Source organism: Taeniopygia guttata, chromosome 9 (genome assembly GCF_048771995.1).
Source record: "Taeniopygia guttata chromosome 9, bTaeGut7.mat, whole genome shotgun sequence".
NCBI lineage: Eukaryota > Metazoa > Chordata > Aves > Passeriformes > Estrildidae > Taeniopygia > Taeniopygia guttata.
The window spans coordinates 1,475,409-1,493,514 of NC_133034.1; the positions used below are offsets into that span (position 1 = coordinate 1,475,409).

Here is an 18,106-nt window from a genome sequence, read left to right on the forward strand (position 1 = left end):
TCCGCTGACTTCAGTAGCAGCAACGAGCAGTTCAAAACAGCTCAAGTGTGAACAAAAGCCGGAAAATTAATTGACACAGAGGAGTAATGGGAAATCCAATCTAAAAATGAAGTGTTTTTAATTAAGAAATACTCTCCAGAATTATACAGAAAGACACTCTTTCCCATTTAAAATTTGGCTCTTCCTTCCTAAACAAGTACAAATCACCGGTCTATAATTAGTACTGTTGTGGAAGGAATGGCTGAATGTCTGGCTGGAGTCAGGCCTGTGACTGTGACAGGGAGGGCAGTCGGTGTGCTGCACCATTCTGGCTAGTTTGCCACTTAGCATCCAGTTTCTTACAAATGTTTCTGTTATAGTCTGTTAATGTTATCGTATTTGTTAAAAATGAAAACAAAGCAAGGAGGAAAGGTGCCTTGATTTCAAGTAGCTGAGAGCAGCAGCACGACTACCTTGGACAATGATTGTCAGTTTACCTGTGAACAAGTCCAGCTCCAATCCCATGCCAAGACCTAATCCAACACTTTATGTAATGATTATTTAATAAAAATTGCATAAATGCTCACTGGTGGGGAAGTCTGCACCCAGATGTTTTCTCTCTACCCTTACTCTGTTTGTAAAGGAAGGTATGTCTCTCACTGAATTTCTCTAAGAGATTGGTAACATTTCACTCTGCAGCAGTGAGCCCAAAAGCAGCTCATAAATGAGATGGGGGGCAGTAAACTGAGTCTGGTCAGCAAATGCAGAGTTCAAATCACTGCAAAGCGTGTGCATTAGGAACCAGAGGGGAGGCAAGGGTTGTTATACACTGTGGTACAGGTACAGAACCATGTCCTAGGCCTGGATGCTCAGGTATCTGTTGAAGAATTTGGATGTCTCAAGAACACCTTCTAAATATGGGCACATTTGATCCAGAAAGGCATGAGCATCTGGTATCAAAAGCTGTGGAAAGTCTCACTGCCTTTAAAAGAGCTTTTCAATGCCCTATACATGCCATATCTGGACTTGGGAATGTACTTTCTCACCAAGGAATATTCAGCAGCTTACAGGCAGGAAACAAACCCAAGGAGCTTTCTGAGAGATTAACAATGGAACTGGCTTGCTGAGGGGCCAAGGAAGCAGTAGAGTGGGAAAAGGAACAGTCAAGACCACATAGCCATGAGTACTTAGTGGCAGTGGTGCCAACCCCTTGATGGAAGTGAAATGCTAGATCAGCTCAGAAATGCTGTGAAAGCTGTCTTTGGCATAAATGTCTGGATGCTTTTGAATGGTGAAGCCCAACCTGACGTAATCCCTTTCTTTCAGGGCAGAAGAGGATGTCTAAATCCAACACAGTAGGCAGGAATTAGGATGCACTTTCCTGCCTGGCATCTCTTATTAACTCTCTTATGCTAATCTAATGACATGCAAATTTCATTTTACATGCCTAACTCTATAATTTGGTGTTCCTCTTGGTCTTGGAGTCTCACTCCAGCTCAAAATATGTTCTTTGATCCCGTTTTGGTTTGGCTTTTGTGCTCCCACAGCTGTGATGTAATCAAACCAAAAACTTCTTTCATGGGATATTTTCAGTCAAGCTGGTTTCCTAATCTAACTACCAGTACAATTGCATAATCACTGATTTTTAAGTCAGTGGAGGTGGTAGGACTGTTCCTCTTGGTGGATGTGCAAGGACTTTGATCACCTTAGGCAGATCGTGAAATCACAAACTATCACTCTGAGTTATGCAGGAAGCTTTAAACCCCTATTCAGCACTGTGAATTCAATTTCAAGTTCTCTTCATTCAGCTTTCTGTGTGGCTGACTGCAGAAAATGAGTTGCTGATACACACTAAACAGCAGGATCTCAGATCTGGAGTGCTCTGAGCTGTTTGCTTCTAAAATCATGCTCATGGGCTTGTGGATAAGCACATGGAGGTACAGTGGGGGGAGTTACACCCCTTCTATTTGTATCCTTCTAAAATAATTCAGGGCTCCTTCATGTGTCACTTTTCAAGATATTTGGAACATAAAATTACACTGCCTTTGCCAAGAGAAACTGAATTTAATAAGAATAGTAAGAAAACAGTAAAAATAGGGACAGAATGAAAACCTACACTCCCCAGAAGTTGTTAGCAAAGGTTTTCTGTCTGGTGACAAGCAGACACTTGTGCAAAGGAATTTTGAACTGCAGCATATTTCAGGAACTTGCTGCTTGAGTTGAAGTTCTTTATCGTGTTTTTTACATTCCTTTACATTTAATCAAAGCATTTTCAAAACTGTATGATACTGCTGTCTATTTGTTGCAGTTGGTTCCTACACTCTGCAATGCTTTTAGAAAAACCTGTCCATGTATTTACTGGTAATGAGTAAAATGGGTTTTTTCCTTTCCTCCTCCTTTGTCTGTACAGAGAGTAAGAGTGACGACTTTTGCTCATTAGCAAAAAAAGCCTTTCCGGATCTTTGCAAGAATCAATGACTGTCAGCGTCACTGTAAATGGTGAGTAATTAAGACTAGGAAATGAAGAATTAGACGTGGGCTCCAGCTGTAAAGTATTGATTTTTATTTTTTTTAAAATAATACACAGTTCCGTCAGTGCTGTGGAGTATCTTTGAACAGGCGACTTCTACAAGTGGATAGGGAAGCACAGTTTTTCAAAAAGAGGATCCTTATTTCCTTAGCAAATCCAAGCAAGCAGTCCTCAGGTAGTTTTTCAGGTGGTCTCAAACTATTATTTTTTTATATTGGAAGACTTGGATTTTTTCCCCCCTTTAAAAATGTAGATACTGTCAATACGTTGCTGCTTATCAGACTGAATCGCTTCAGTTAAGCAAAAATTCTATTTTTTATATATGCTGGAAAAAGGTTTGGCATTTGCGTGTGTGCCTGAAAAACGACTGATGTAAGTGTGGGAAGCAGCGGGATTGCACAGAAAACCCCCCAAGGAGCGGCATTTTCCTTCGGGGCCGCAGGAGGGAGCCGGGCAGCGCTGGAAGCAGAGCCAGCCTGGGGCAGTGCCAGTGTGGGACCTGGTGTACACACACACACACACACACACACACACACACACAGGGCTCGCTGAACACAGCAGTGATTTATTCTGCCATGCTCCAGGAGTTACAACTGAACACACACGCACACAAAATAAACAAAGCTGGGGAAAAAAACACCACCATTTTAATGCTTTTCTTACAAGCTTTGTGTTCTTTAGAACCGTTTGTGTGTGCATATATGTATTTTACTCCTGCCTACCAGACAAAGTGACCTTAAAAACAAACATGTAGAACCCATAAAATTTTGCAATAACTTTATTTTGCTCTATTCCATAGTAGATGAGTCAATAGCAATATTCACTCCTTTAGAAGCCATGTGCACGCACTCATTTCAAATTGGAGATGTCTCGAATAATTTGTATCTACACACATGATTTATCTTGTGCCAATTTTCTGGAAGTTGCAGAATTTGGACTGAACTCAAATTCACATTTTGAGTAACACAGCTTACCATGTTTTTTGCTATATAAAATATAAAGCTGTAACTACTAAAAGGTGGTATGAATAGAACTTAAAAATTATTCCCATAAGTTTGACTGAAACAGCTGATTAGTATCCCTTTAAAATAAGCAGAACTCAAGTAATGCCTCTGGTAGTTACTGGGGTGGGAAAGGTACTGGCTATTTGTGGTGGTGGGGGTTACTCTTCTGCCAGGACTGGCATGTCCTGCTGCAATGGGGAATGTGTGTCCTGGGAACTCATTTAGCTCTAACACAGTGCCATGGTTTGCCATCCTCCTCATATTTGTAATTTGGTGGGGTGTGGGACAGTGTGGATCTCAAGATTTTGCTTTGGTTGAAGTGCCTTAGTTGGAGTCTGTGGTAAAAGGCTAAAGCCCTTAGCACACAGATAGGGATGATGGGTATTTTTGACAGATAACACAAAAAACAACATCCCATGGAAACCAAAAATATTATTCTACATCCATTTAACCCTAAAGCAGAGAACTTACAAAAATACAATGAAATTCTGGATGTGAAGACCTACCAACAACAAGTTGACCAAACTACACAAAGACTGCCTAATTAGGATTATTTTTAAAATTAGACTCCTCAGAGGAGCGCAAACTAAGAATGGTATCCTGGTAAGCTGACTTGTGCATTGCAACAAATCCAGTTGCAGAATCTGGTCCTAATGCTTCCGCTGCCCACCCCCTCTCCTCTCCAGCAGTTAAATACTGCACAGTCCTTTACTCACAGGCTGTTTCTGTAACAGTCAGAGCATAAATATCTGTGTACCTAATGGACTTATCCTTAACACCGCAGTGAGGTAGGGAAGCGGCATTAACCTCATTTTGCAGATAAACAGTAGAAGCCCTGATGGTTGTCTGGTGTTTCATCCTATGGAGCAACTGCATGCATGCAGTGAGTGTAAAACGCTGTCAGCCCGAATGTGGCTTTGGCACATTCTCTGTTCCTGCATTACAAAGCCATCTACCACAGTGGAGACAGAGGAAGCTCAGAATACGCATAAAAGTAACATGAATTTCTCACCGATTGCCCTGCTTAGCCTTGGAAGATGTGGAGACTGGAGCAGGGCCGAGGTGTTCAGCAGAGGATTATCTCACTAACTGGTCAGGTTCTCTCACCAGTGTTGGATGGATGGTGCAGGCGCCTGAGCGCGAACCTGTGTGACCGATGAGTAAGAATTCATTAAATTCATTATTACTGTAAGATGGGAAGTGTCGATGGTCTCTGAATGTTTTGTTTGAACAGAAGCTGAAAAACTTCTTTAAACAGAGAAGTGTTTAAACACGATTCTTTAAACAGTTGGAATGGAAAGCCATTGTATAGTAACGCGTCACCATACAGAAATACTGTTGCCGAGAACAGTACATACGTTTAAGGGCTCGGAAATTCTTAGTTTAGTCATGGTTGTAGTCGTTCAGACTGATGCTGCCGGCCGGTGCGGGAGAAAGCCTCAGCCCTAGGTTCTGGTGCGCTGCCCTTTGCTTTGTGACCCGGCGCCGCCTGAACAATACGCGGGGGCACTTTGGAAACTTCAGGGCGTGCACCCAGCGCGGGCGGCACACCGGGAAACGGGAGGCGGGCGCTGCTGCCTTATGTAAGCCAAGCGAGCGCCGGCAGGCTGAGCCCAGCGGGGTGACCCCGGCAGGGTGACCGTCCCCGGGTGACCCCGGCAGGGTGACCCCGGCAGGGTGACCCCGGCAGGGTGATCGTCCCAGGCTGGCCCCGGCAGGGTGATCGTCCCAGGCTGACCCCGGCAGGGTGGCCCCGGCAGGGTGGCCCCGGCAGGGTGGCCCCGGCAGGGTGGCCATGCCAGGCTGACCCCCGCGGGCTGACCCCGGCAGGGTGACCCCGGCAGGCTGACCCCGGCAGGCTGACCCCCGCGGGCTGGCTCCGGCAGGGTGACCCCGGCAGGGTGACCATGCCAGGCTGGCCCCCGCGGGCTGACCCCGGCAGGGTGACCATGCCAGGCAGGCCCCCGCGGGCTGGCCCCGGCAGGGTGACCATCCCAGGGTGACCATCCCAGGGTGGCCATCCCAGGGTGACCCCCGGGCCGCCCCGCCGCCCTCAGGCCGGGCCCGCTCCGGGCTCGGCCGCCAACGGTCTCTGCCCGCGCGCGCGCGCCCGCGACACGTCACGCGCGGCTCCGAGCGGGCGGGGGCGGAGCCGCGCTCCCCCGGGGCGTCACGTGACCGCCGCCCCCCAATCCATCCTCGGGCCGGCGGTCCCGTAGCGGCGGTGGCGGCGGGCGGAGGCGAACGGAGCTACCGCGGCTTCGGCGGGAGGCGGCGAAGGGCCGGCGGTGAGTGCGCCCCGGTGGCGGGGGCGAGGGGGAGGGGAGGGGCGGGCCGGCGGCGGGGAAGTCTCGGGAGGCGGCCGCGGCTGTCGGTGGAAACATGGTGCCACACGTGAGGCTTATGTAAAGTGAGCGGCGGCCCGCGCTGCCAATGGCAGCGGCGCGCGCCCCGCCTCCGCCCGCGCGTCCCGCTGGCGTCAGGCGGCCGCGGCCAATGGGAGCGCGGCCGGGGCGGGCGCGCGGCGGCCGGTCACGTTTCTGCCCGTATGAAGCCCGAGCCGGGACGCGCCGGGCCGGCGGGACGCGCCGCGCGCGGTGAGTGGGGGCCCGCCGGGCGCGCTCCGCGCCGCCCGAAGGGGCCGGGGGACCCGCGGGGAGCGGCGGGAGGGGGCGGCGAGCGGCGGTCGCGGGGGGCACGGGAGCTCTCCCGCCTCCCCCGCCCGCCGGGCCGAGGTTACGTAACCCTCGCGCCGGGGCTCTCCCGTTGCCGGGACGCTGCGCGCGCGGGGCGCTCCCGTTCCGCGGGGTCTGTCCCGCTGCCGGCCCCGGCCCGCCGGGGAGGGGGCACGCGGGGCTCCCTCGGAACGGCGGCTGTGACACGCCTCCCCCGCTCCCCGTGAAACCGCAGCGAGGGAAGCGGCGGCCGGCCGTGAGTCGCTTCCCGGGGCGGGGTGCGGGGCTGAGTGCGGCACGGCCCCCGCCCGTCCGGGAGCGGGGGCTCCGCGGGGCCGGGACGGCAGCTGGGCTCTCCGGGGGGCGGCCGGGCAGGGGCGCAGCGGGGGCGGCGCTGGCCCCGGCCCGGAGCGTGGGAGGAGGCGGCGGGGCCGGCCCCGGTCCCTGGCGGGGCTCCGCTCCGCTGTCCCTGCCGGCCGCGGGCTGCGGCCACGTCCGTGCGGTGGGCGCGGAGCGGGGGAACCGGCGGGGAACGCGCGTCCCCCGGGGCGCTGGGCGGCAGGGCGGGGGGACCGAGCCGGCTCCCGCCGGCCGGGCGGGCAGCTCCGCGGGAGGAGCTGTGCGCAGTGAGGAACAGAATCTCAGCGCCGCTGAGATGTGTGAGCTACAGGTAGAGTAGGCAACAGGTGCTGTCCATTTGATTTTTGTGTTGCCTGTAGCTGTAAGGACACTCTGTTCCTTGAGACGTGTGGTTGTGCTGCTGTTCACATTAGTGCATAGTATTACATGCATGATTACAAAACCCTTTATGTAAGTACAGTTTCATGCAAATTGGTGAGCAGCGTGGTAACAATCAAGCTGACGCTTTACATTTGACTTTTCGTAATAGGGTAAGCATTTAATAAAGGGACAGCATTTCTCTGTGTACCATAGGAGCTTAAAAAGGCCTCACAGGAGGTTGGTATGAGGTCCCAGGTACTTGGGAAACTACTGTGCTGCACAAGTGTATTCCAGTGAAAAAGTAACTTGGCTGAGACAGTGCACTGATTCAGATCAAAGAAACAGACTCATTAAGAATGGTAAAGATCTCTGAGATCCTTAAGTCCAACTGTTTTGTCCATATGCCCAATCTAAATCTACCCTCTTGCAGTTTCAAACCACTGTCTTTCATTCTGTCACCACATGCCCTAATAAGTCTTTCTCCATCTTCCTTATAAGCTCGTGTCTTTCTTTTCCAAATGCAAGACTTTGATATTTATTGTCTTGGACATCTGAGATTGAGTATTTATCACAAGGAAAGGGAAGGAAGTGGAAATTCTCTAGTGATTCTAGTGGTAAGAGTATATATCAAGTCAGAAGTAGAGTAAAACCCTGATTAGTATGGTGAGAAAACCTTCCAAGTTGCCAGTATTGTTTCAGCCACAGTTTGATTGGTGTTAGGGAGAGTGCCCACATTGTTGTACTGTAACATCAAGTTCCTTGCTTATGCTTGTACATGTTTGAGTGCTTTTATGTTCTTTCTGTTTTGCCTTTGTCTTTGAAACTTGCATGATTTCTGCAGAGTGGGGAAGTTTCACTGTAGGACTGGACTGTGTCCTTGCTCCATACAAAACTAGATGTTAGTCTTGTGATGACGACACTGTCCTGAGGTGTGGAGTCCTGATTCTGAACTGTGGAGGTTGCTCACCTCACTAGTAACACACAGAAGAAAGGAGATGGCCTTTGGCCTGGAGTAGAAGAAGAAAAGTCAACCAAAACCTTCAGGTTTTTTTGAGGTTTTGGCCATTTCAAGTGTGTATTTCAAGGTAGAAAGAAGATATTTGAGTTGGGTGTCATAAATGTGTGTCTTTCACTACAGTGAAAGAGGATTGTCTATCCTTTGAAGAAGTGGTTTGGCTTAATGTAGTTCAGAAGGCAAAGATGAAAAGCAGGAAGCAGGTTTTTGCTTTTGTGCACTTCTTCAGATTTGGCAAGGTTTTTTTGTTTCATTTATAATTCAAAGACTGCATGGTTTTGCTGGAATTTTTGTTTATTTGTCCATTGGTGGGACTTGTTATAGTCCCACCAATGGACAAATACTCATTTTAGCAAACAAATTCTGTCGGTGAAAATCTAAGTAATCCTCATTTTTACAGTTTTCTCTTATTCATTTTAGATTTCCACATAAAGGCATTGAAGAGCCAGCATATTCTTGGCTTAGTACCTTCTCTGCTTTCTCTTCCTCCAGTCATTAGACTAAAGTGTGTAACAACACAGTTTACTTGATGAACTTCCTTGAACCTCTCCTTGAACAATATGCTCTTACAGTAATAAGCTTTTTTAGTAAACTGAGATATTGATGGAGTTTAGTCTCAAAGTATGAGAATAGAGTGAAGTGGGGAAAGTGATTGGCAGTAGAGTTCTGGATGTTTCTTCTACTTCAGACATTTATTATAACCAGGAAGTGTTTGGCTTAGATACAGACTGATAAACAGTTTTCTTTTTCCTGGGTTCTTGCCACACCCTTATTTCTCTAACATCTTTACAGTATTAGAATATGCTTTACTGCATTAAAAAAATCTTTTATTGCATTAAAAAAAAAATCACCTCTGAAAGAATAAGGAAATGAGCAAGTTACCATGGGATGAGGTATATTTGTTACGGTTTAAAAGCAAGAAGATTACGCGTAGCCAGTAGAACAAGTAAATTATCACTAGTCTAGATCAACTGCAGTGTTTTCCATAGGGTTGCTATGGCTGGCCTATGTTAAAAGGAACGTCATGTTCTTAGCAAGGCCTTGTGTAATAGCTGGCATGAGTGTCCTGTAGACACTGTATTATACTCATAACATTACCACATTATAATTATTAGATAATCAGGTGTTTCTGAGAAGGAGTTTTTGTCTCCAGTTTTGATTGCATGGCCTAGAATTCCTCTGTAAGGATGGGGATTATTGAGATTTTTAACTGGATTATCTTACTGTATTCATACTTTCCCCATTCAGTTACATCCCTGTAGTGCAAGTTTTAAACTGCTTAAATATTCATTATGTTAACTTAGCTTGTCAAGCACTGAACAGCAAAAGAGTCAATTAATACCAGTATTATTCTTTGTGATATTGTTGTGCTACTCAAAAGGGCTTTTACTCATTCTTTAGGTTATGGATGAAGTTGGGTGCAGAAAGCGTTGGTTTGAAAGTAATGCTGCTGCTGTTTTGTGTCCTGTGTAGAAAGTGTCTGTCTGCTTTCCTGCTTTAACTGCTGCCTCAAACTTAAACCCTGCTGTGGGGTCAGACTGGAATATTGTTGGTTGTTGTTGGTGCAGAAGGCTTTCTTTAAGTAGAACTGACTTTTAAAAAGTTACATTCCCTTTGCTTGTAGAGCTCTGCCTTCTGACACTTAGGGCTTTGTTTGTGAGGGGATTAGGGTGCTTCTTTTTAGACTTCTTTTTGTGAAATATGTTTAAAGGACATGGGAAAAGAGAAGGTAGCAGTCAAAGCCACAGTTCAGAGGGTGATAGTTTTGCTATCTCTTGCTGGGATTTCTTGCGGCCCCAAGCTCCTTTTGTGAAATAGTGCGGTGGAGACGACCAGAATGAGGAAGAGTGGGATGATTTGAGTGTCTGTGAAGCGAGTGGAGATCTCTGCAGTGGCTCTGCCGGGAGCCAGCAGCCGTGTGTAGTAGGCAGGCACCGAACACATGGGACCGCGCCTGCCGGGGTGTCCTGCCGGGATTGCTGCGCTGCTGAGCGGCTCAGCACAGCCCCAGGCACATCCCTACAGCCTGCTGCTGCTCTGCCGGGGTGTCCTGCCGGGATTGCTGCGCTGCTGAGTGGCTCAGCACAGCACCAGGCACGTCCCTGCAGCCTGCTGCTGCTCTGCCTGCCAGCGCTGCTGAGCGGCTCAGCACAGCCCCAGGCACGTCCCTGCAGCCTGCTGCTGCTCTGCCGGGGTGTCCTGCCGGGATTGCTGTGCTGCTGAGCGGCTTAGCACAGCCCCAGGCACGTCCCTGCAGCCTGCTGCTGCTCTGCCGGGGTGTCCGTGCGGGATTGCTGCGCTGCTGAGCGGCTCAGCACAGCCCCAGGCACATCCCTGCAGCCTGCTGCTGCTCTGCCTGCCAGCGCTGCTGGGACACGGGCAGAGCAGCAGCCTGGGCCTGTGCTTTGCACTGCTGGTACACCTGCACAGCCCCAGGCACGCTCCTGCAGCCTGCTGCTGCTGCTGTGCCTGCCAGCGCTGCTGGGTCACGGGCAGGCTCTGGGCCTGTGCTTTGCACTGCTGGTACACCTGCACAGCACCAGGCACGTCCCTACAGCCTGCTGCTGCTCTGCCGGGGTGTCCTGCCGGGATTGCTGTGCTGCTGAGCGGCTCAGCACAGCCCCAGGCACATCCCTACAGCCTGCTGCTGCTCTGCCTGCCAGCGCTGCTGGGACACGGGCAGGCGCTGGGCCTGTGCTTTGCACTGCTGGTACCTTCAGGTGTAGATGGGATCTTTATCCCAATGGCTGCACTGGGTTTGCTCCACCACGGAATCCTCTTACTTGGGTCTCTGTCCCTCGTGAGGAGTTACCAAGGGACAGCAGCAATACACAAGAAACAAGAGTTTCTTGTGATCTGCCCAGGCAGTGCTTCTGAAGTGCACTTTTTTCCTGCTTATCCACGTACGAAAGGGAAGTTATGAGAATTTGTGTATGTGACAGTTTTTGTACAGACGTTCTGGTGATCTGCTGCTGCTGAAGTAGTGTGTGGTAGTCCTAGAGGAGCCTTATGAGTTCTCTTATGATTTTGGTAGTCCGATGTAGACAACTTTGCTTGTAGAACACAATGAGAAGTGAGGCTAAATTTACCTTCCACAACATATATAAGCATGGAATACGGTTTTCATTTTTCCTTAATTTTCTCCCAATAGGAAGGAAAATTTTATTGAGGATGCTGAAGGAGTAGTGACTCAAGATGCTGTTTACATGAAACATGAAATATACAGAAAGCATTTCTTGGGGCAAGAGGATGAGGAGATTCTGCAGAAGTTCAGTACAAGCAGTGCCAGTGTTGATCCTGACAGGATTTGGTGCTGGGAAAAAAAACTTCATCTGTATGCCAAAATGTCTGGGAAAGACTTTTGTTTTGCTTCCAACTATTTTTGAGCATACCATGGTAATTCTTAACACTTAATTTTTCTTATAGGTAGAATAGTTAGAGATGGGCAGAGATTTCCTTGTATAGATGAGTTTTTTTAAAAGTAGAACTGACTTTTAAAAAGTAGAACCAAAGCTACATTGACTTTCTAACATCCTGTCCTGAAACAGAGGCAATTCAGTGTTAAATAACACCTGCAATTTATTGTAATTGAAGCTTAGGGAGACAAGATGAAGTGGTGAGGATGTCTAGTACTTGTCTTTCTTCTTGGTTTCACTTCCTATCCTCCCTATTCCTTGCAGCTTTTGTATCTTAGTACAGTTTTTGTGCTTGACCTTATTACATGTACTTTCATGTTTCTGCTTAGCTTCTTTAATTGTACAAAGATCTTCAGTGTATAAAAGCACTTACTTGATTTCAGTTACATCTCTGCCATGGTTCTCCTGCGACTTGAGTACTAATACATCCAACTCCTAGGACAGGTACATGGTGTTTGTTAGGTTGCTGCACTTTGGAGTGGATTGTTAATGTGATGGGGGCAAGGATTTATTTGGCACAGCATCTTCCAGAAGGGGACTTTGCTTCTGACTGAAATGTTGAATAGGTTGTGAACCACAGCAATGTCTGAAGAGCAGCATTAGCCTAGAACTACAGTAAATGGGTGAAAGTATGTCCTTTTTCTTAAAGGAGAGGAGTAGTAGTTATGCAAATATATTGCTTAATGGGGATGTCAACAAATACTAAAGTTGATGTATCGTATTAAGATACTTTAAAATCTAATTTCACCTGTAATAAAGGTGAAATACATGACTGCATGGCGGGATATTATAATTTTTCTCTCCTTTCTGTAACAACACTTGGCAACCTTAAATGTAGAATTTTTCTCATTTTTTTCTTAAAGGGGCAAAAGTTGACATGCAAGAGTTAAGAGTTCTGACTATTGATGTTGTACGTAATTGTCTCTCCAGTTCCACTTGGGAAGACAGTGGCATTTTCTGGTTACAGAGAAAATAAGATGTTTTCTAAAATCCACACTGCATGCAAATAATTTTATGTACCTTTAAGAAGGCACCTTTTTTTAAGACTGGAAGCTGTAAAGAAGGATGTCTAGAAAACAGTATGGGGTATGTGAAGGAGATAGTGTTTAGTGTCTCTACAAGATGTCTCAGCACAGGCTGCTCTTTAGATTTTTTAATGGCAAATACCCAACCTGTTGGCAATTAAAGTTGGCTCTGCGCCAAGTCTCTTATTCAAGATTGAAGTATAAATTTGAGAGACAGTTTCTGTTTGCTCTTGGGGATCAGTTCAGATCCATTATGGAGTCTTGAGCACATTGGTGGGTTTATCAGCACAAGGAATTCTTACCTGCAAGGGTAAAATACGCTGTTTTTTCTAGTCTGGCAGAAATGAGAATTTGGGGTGGTTTCTTATGTTTATAAAGGGAGCAGATTTCAGTGGGTAGTTATTCTGGGCATTGCTCAAGGAACCAATGTAGAAGTTAGGTTACAATAATAACTACTTTTACCAGTAAAATTTTGTTTCATTTCCTCTCATCTTGTATTTGTAGTCTTTATAATTGTTCTTCACCTGTGGAGGACAAATTTTGCATAATTTCACTTCTATTGCGTTATGAAATGGATTTGATTTATCTTTTATAATAAACTTGTATCTTGCTTACAAAACCTGATATACTTTTTTCCTTTTTTTAATAGGAATATGCTGATGACACTTTAAGATTTGGAAAGACCATGATTAGTACATTCATTGAGGTGAGTGTTTTATGCCATACCCAAGAAGGTGATTTGTGATATCAGTTCTTTCTTAATGACTCTGAACTCGGGAGTGTGGGAGGTGTCTCTGTGATTTTTGTTATTGCTCTTTTGTGTACTTCCTTTGAAATGCAGTGTCAGAATGCCCAAAAATAAGGATCTTCAGGGCTTTACATTTCCAAAGACATGTTGCACAAATCATGAAGTACATGCTATGGCTTCTCTAAATCATTATGAAACTGGAATTTAGTGTAGTGTCAGTATCAAGTGCTGCATCTGCGCTGTTTCCTGTGCAGGTGTTTATTAATAACTTCCATCTTTTTCATTGCTTTTGCAGGTGTTAAGGTTCTTTCAATTATGAGGAAAATTTTGGGGTCCAGAAAACCAAGTACCTAGTGTTACTTGGATAATCAGGATGATAGCTCAGGAAGAAAAGGGAAAATATTATGCTCCTAACCTGAATTTAAAAAAGTCATTCATAACTTACAACAGTAATATTTGGTCAGTTCTGCTCTGCTTTGAAAATAAAGGAAAGTTGATTGTTATTGGAGCCAAAGAGGGAAGCATAATTAAAGGAGAATGGTGTAGAAATGTAATCTGTGATGTGAAGAAAATTTATAATGTGCTTTCATTAATTGTGATCTAATGATGCCACACTACTGGTCCTAGATAGGAAAGACAGCTGATCCAGATAGTACTGTAATATTGCAATACAGATTGAATTGTAACTGAGATTCTGAGCATTAACTCTACAATGTCTGTTCGGTCTAAATAATTGAGAAAAAAAACCAAACAATCCTGTTGTTCTATAGCTGGAATATATGATCTGAATAGGTTCTAAAAGCTGACTTTTTAATGCTGCAGGTGTGACTCCAGTTTTCTGCAGAAAGTGAACCTGGTTCAACTTGGTTTGCCTCCCGTATCACAGGTGTGTTCCTACAGCAGGGTTTTCACTTCTTGATAATATTTGAAGTCTTCTGTGCTTAGAATAGAGATATGTCAGTATGGAAGGAAATGAGGAAATGTCACAGGTTCTGTCTTCTTTGTGAACTGAACAAATTAGACTTCCTTCTGTGGAAAACACTTTACTGGAGATGCCATCTGTAGATGAACTCTTAGTGTTTTGGGACTTGGGCATACTCGATCACCTGTGTATTTCCTCTGAAAAATAATATAAAACAGGTAAAACTGGCTGCCTCTAATTCTGTTCAGACTGTTTAAATACAAGTCACTCAAACCAGGCATTTTGTTTCAGATAAAAATCCTGTTGGTGTAGATTTGTCTTACTTTCCGTTAAATTGTAGAAAGACTTATCAGGAGAATTTTTAGTAGCTTACAAGGGCTATTCTTTCTTAATGTTTTAATGTCTTCTTAAATATGTTAAATACATGAAACTAATATGATACACAATTAAAGTGGTACATGCTGCCAGTGTGAGTATATCTTCAAACTTGGACTTCTGAATACCTTTTTAACTTTTTTTTTAAATTGAAATTTTACAGGGAGTTGAGTTAGTGTAAAGGAATTGCAAGAGCTGTCTTTAAATAAGGATTTAACTGTTGCTGAAAGACATTCCACGTTTTCAGTGTTCAGGCTAAAAACTGCGAAATCTGCAAGTAGTTCTGGCTACAGCAATTTCTAACACTTCTTGTGGTCAGAGATAAGGCCTATAATTTAAATCCTGTATTATCAGTTTATAAAAACAGAAGCAAAACATTTAAATAACCAGTGCATACAGGTTTATATTGTAATTTGAGTATTTTAGAACTTGTATTGGCTTCGTGATGTCACGCAGGATGGAATGTTGTGAATAAATTCTTCCTTTAGTCTGGCCAGCACAAATGTACTTTGAACAGTTGGTAGGCGTGCAGCCTGTTAAATTAAGGAATGTTAGCATGGCTGTCTTCCAGAGTGGTTAGCTTGGGATTTGAACACTGTTCCAAACATTTCTTCTGCGTTTTCAGATGAAGCACTTAGAATGATGTAATTGTCTGCCACACAAATGTTGGTCTTCTGAACTTCTGATTTCTTTATACCATTTATTTGTGCCACATGGCAGTGGCATGCATCAAGAGACTTAGTTTCCTAGATTTCCTAGAAGAACTTTCAGTTTTTTTGTTTTTCATCAAAATTCCCAGTGTCTCTCTTGAGAAACTTTTTATTAGGAAGAATAATAATGTTAATGGGCTTTGTTAGTACAGACTTCTGGCCTTAAAGAAACACTTTTTTGAGAGTGTGAGTGAGCGAGAACTGGAACAGATTGCCCAGAGAGACTGTGGAATATCCACTTTTGGAGATAGCCAAAAGTCATCTCTTGGTCCGGAGCAGCCTGCTCTTAGGTGACTGCATGAATAGGGAGTTGGACAAGGTACCTCCAGAAGTCTCTTTTGATCTCAGTCATTGTGTGAATTGAAATTTTGTAGCTGCCTGGTAAAATCTTTAATGCTCTTACCAATCCTACTGTGACAGAGAGCAATAAAATTATATTGCAACCAAAACTTGATGAGCACTTGGAGCTCCTGCTGACCACATCAGGCATTTGGCTCTGTGCCCTGCTGGGGAGGCCAGCCCTGTGTTCCGAGTGGCTGTGTTAGCCTGTGCAGACTGTACATAGTGTAATACCACTCTGATTGTGAATCCTAATGTTATTTCATCTAGTGCAGAACATGCACTTTAAAACTCTTTAATACCTTATATCAGAGCAAGAGTGTTTAAAATGCAAATTTGTGTCTTCTTCCTTTGCTGTATGACAGTTTCATGTTTAACCAACATTTATCTACATAGGAGTGACATAGCTGTGAGCATCTCTCTGGTATCTGTTTGAAGAGGACACTGTTGGGGGGCCCAGGTATTTCTTTTATATTTTATAGTTATAGAGGTGTCCGGACTCTGTAATGGTCAAAGATTTCCAGTAGAAGAGGATGAGACAAGAATTAAATGCATGTGAGAGACTCTGGACCTAGGCACCTCATGCTTTTGATGCTAGCTGGGAGGGAGCTTGATAAACACTTTTGCCACCTTTTCATAGAACAAACAGGTAAGAAACACATGTAATTATTATGATTCATACTAGTAGAAAGATGCTTCCCCTCCTGCTCCTCTAGAGCTTATGCAGAAAATATATTGTTCTCTGTTTGTTATCTTTAAGCTGGGGTTTCAGTCATATATATGTACTCATTCAGAACAATATTTTGGTTATAAACTGGGAGTTACCTTATTTGAAGCTAAAGCATTTTTTAGCCTTAAACCTTATTCTTAAATTCAGGTTTGAGTTTCTTCAGCAAGGAAACAATGTAGCTGGAAGCATCCTCACTGTGGATGCCAGGGCCCTGATCTGATGCTGACTTCTTCCTGTGTAGGTGCTGCTATAAATTCAGGGTGGCACTTGGATCGTTCTGGAACAAGGCTTTGTCTTGATCAGTTCCCTTTGAAAAGTGGCAGCTGAAAGCAGTAGTTAATGAAGATGACCCTTATAAGGCAAATAAGAGTCTTGTGTTCAGGATTTTCTTGAGCTGAAAGGTGAATCCTGATCAAAAAGTTGTGAAATTAATATTGTGAAATTCAGATTTTATGGGAACATTTGTGGTATACTAGAGGTTGATAATTTTATTGACACTGACATCTCATTGCTTGTTTAGAAAAAGAGCAAAACTTGTTCATGATTACCTGGAGTGAGTTAAGTAATCTAGTAAAAAAATTTCCTTTTTTTAAGTAAAAAGATCTTGCAAGAAATTATTGAGCATCTTTGTTATGGTTTCCTATAATCTGAGAATATTGCCATCTTTTTCCTTCCCCCTTCCTAGAAAAGTCCTAGTGAAGGTATCCTGTTAATTGCTTGCCAGGAAAACACAAAGCTCTCAATGTTGGTGAAGTTGTTTTCCAACATTTTCTCTTAACGTTTTTTAACTCCTAAGCATTTAATTATTGTCTAATTGCACAGAGAGAATGCATTCATTGTAGATGTTAATTTTCAGTCATATCTAGAATTGCATGATCTGACTAAACCCTTTCTAGTTATTTGTCATCTAAATAAGAAAACTTCTATAGATTTGCTAAGCAAAAAATCCAGAAGACATTTGGAAACCTTTCTTGTTGACAAGATCTTCAGTAAAATTTAATCCATTAGGAATGTCTCCTATAGGTTCTAGTACAGTTAAGAGTACCTGAATATTCACATGTCTATAGGCATAAAATGTAGTGTGGCTCTTCCTTTTTTTGGGAATATTGGTACGTTGATAGTAGTTGCGAATTTAGACTCAAATAATGAGATGTTTGCCTATTACTCAGTTCTTGAATTGGATAATTTTGACTCTGGGTTGTTAGTTTCTCATCCTTTATATGCCAGTACTAAACACAATAGTTTTTTGTGTGAAAAAACAATCTGGAAAAATCTGTTCTTTGAATATAACCAGGTCTGTGCCGAAACAAGATTTTTGGGTTTAAAGTTATTGTTTCAGAAGAAATCTGCCTCCTTGGTGTTCTACAACCCTTCTTAAGGGTGTTTTTCACAAACAAGCTCAATTACTTTCAGCATTTGACCATACGTATTTTGGTGTGTGTTTTTTTGGTGACGTTCAAGTTCAGGCTGTTTCCTTTGTCTTACTGCAGAATAAAGGAGCAACTGTAGGTAATGAATAACCAGCAGACCTTTGCTGCATATCTAACCTGGCAAATCAATGCCTACATTTGTCCTTAGTGCTCAGTGGAATCATGGTGCTTTTCACACACTGCATCAGGATCTTGGAGAGCTCTAGTCTTTGCTAGAGGGAATAGAATTGGGGTTTTTGAGCTAGCTGCTCTAAAATCAGGCTTAGCTGGTGCCAGTTTAATTTTTAAAAAGTTTCTATTTATAGAGTCAAAATAGACATCCCTTAAAAGTTTAGAAGATGGAGCAGAAAATAAAGAAAAGCCTGTCTTCTTTCAATATCAAGCCTAAAAGAGCTCTTCATGTTTCCATGTTGTGATGCTTACTGAACTTGGTATGGGATGTAATTACCTTCCTCAAACTGGTAACAAGAGAGAACCTCAGACTGGGA

The 18,106-nt window shown here is 44.5% G+C and overlaps 1 protein-coding gene across 10 annotated transcripts in view; it reads left to right on the top strand.

Moving 5' to 3' along the window:
• The first annotated feature begins 5,668 nt into the window (after positions 1-5,668).
• The window catches only part of PER2 (period circadian regulator 2), a 46,777-nt gene continuing 34,339 nt past the window's right edge, over positions 5,669-18,106 (top strand). The window contains exons 1-4 of one of the 10 annotated variants that reach the window (XM_030280764.4): positions 5,669-5,801; positions 13,014-13,070; positions 13,935-13,998; positions 15,855-15,918. The gene's annotated coding sequence lies outside the window, so the exon portion shown is untranslated. Of the gene's footprint in view, positions 5,802-5,975; positions 6,111-6,305; positions 6,445-13,013; positions 13,071-13,934; positions 13,999-15,854; positions 15,919-15,940; positions 16,108-18,106 lie in introns of those variants that run through there. The other 9 variants (XM_041717998.2, XM_041717996.2, XM_030280761.4 and 6 more) reach the window with 9 other exon arrangements.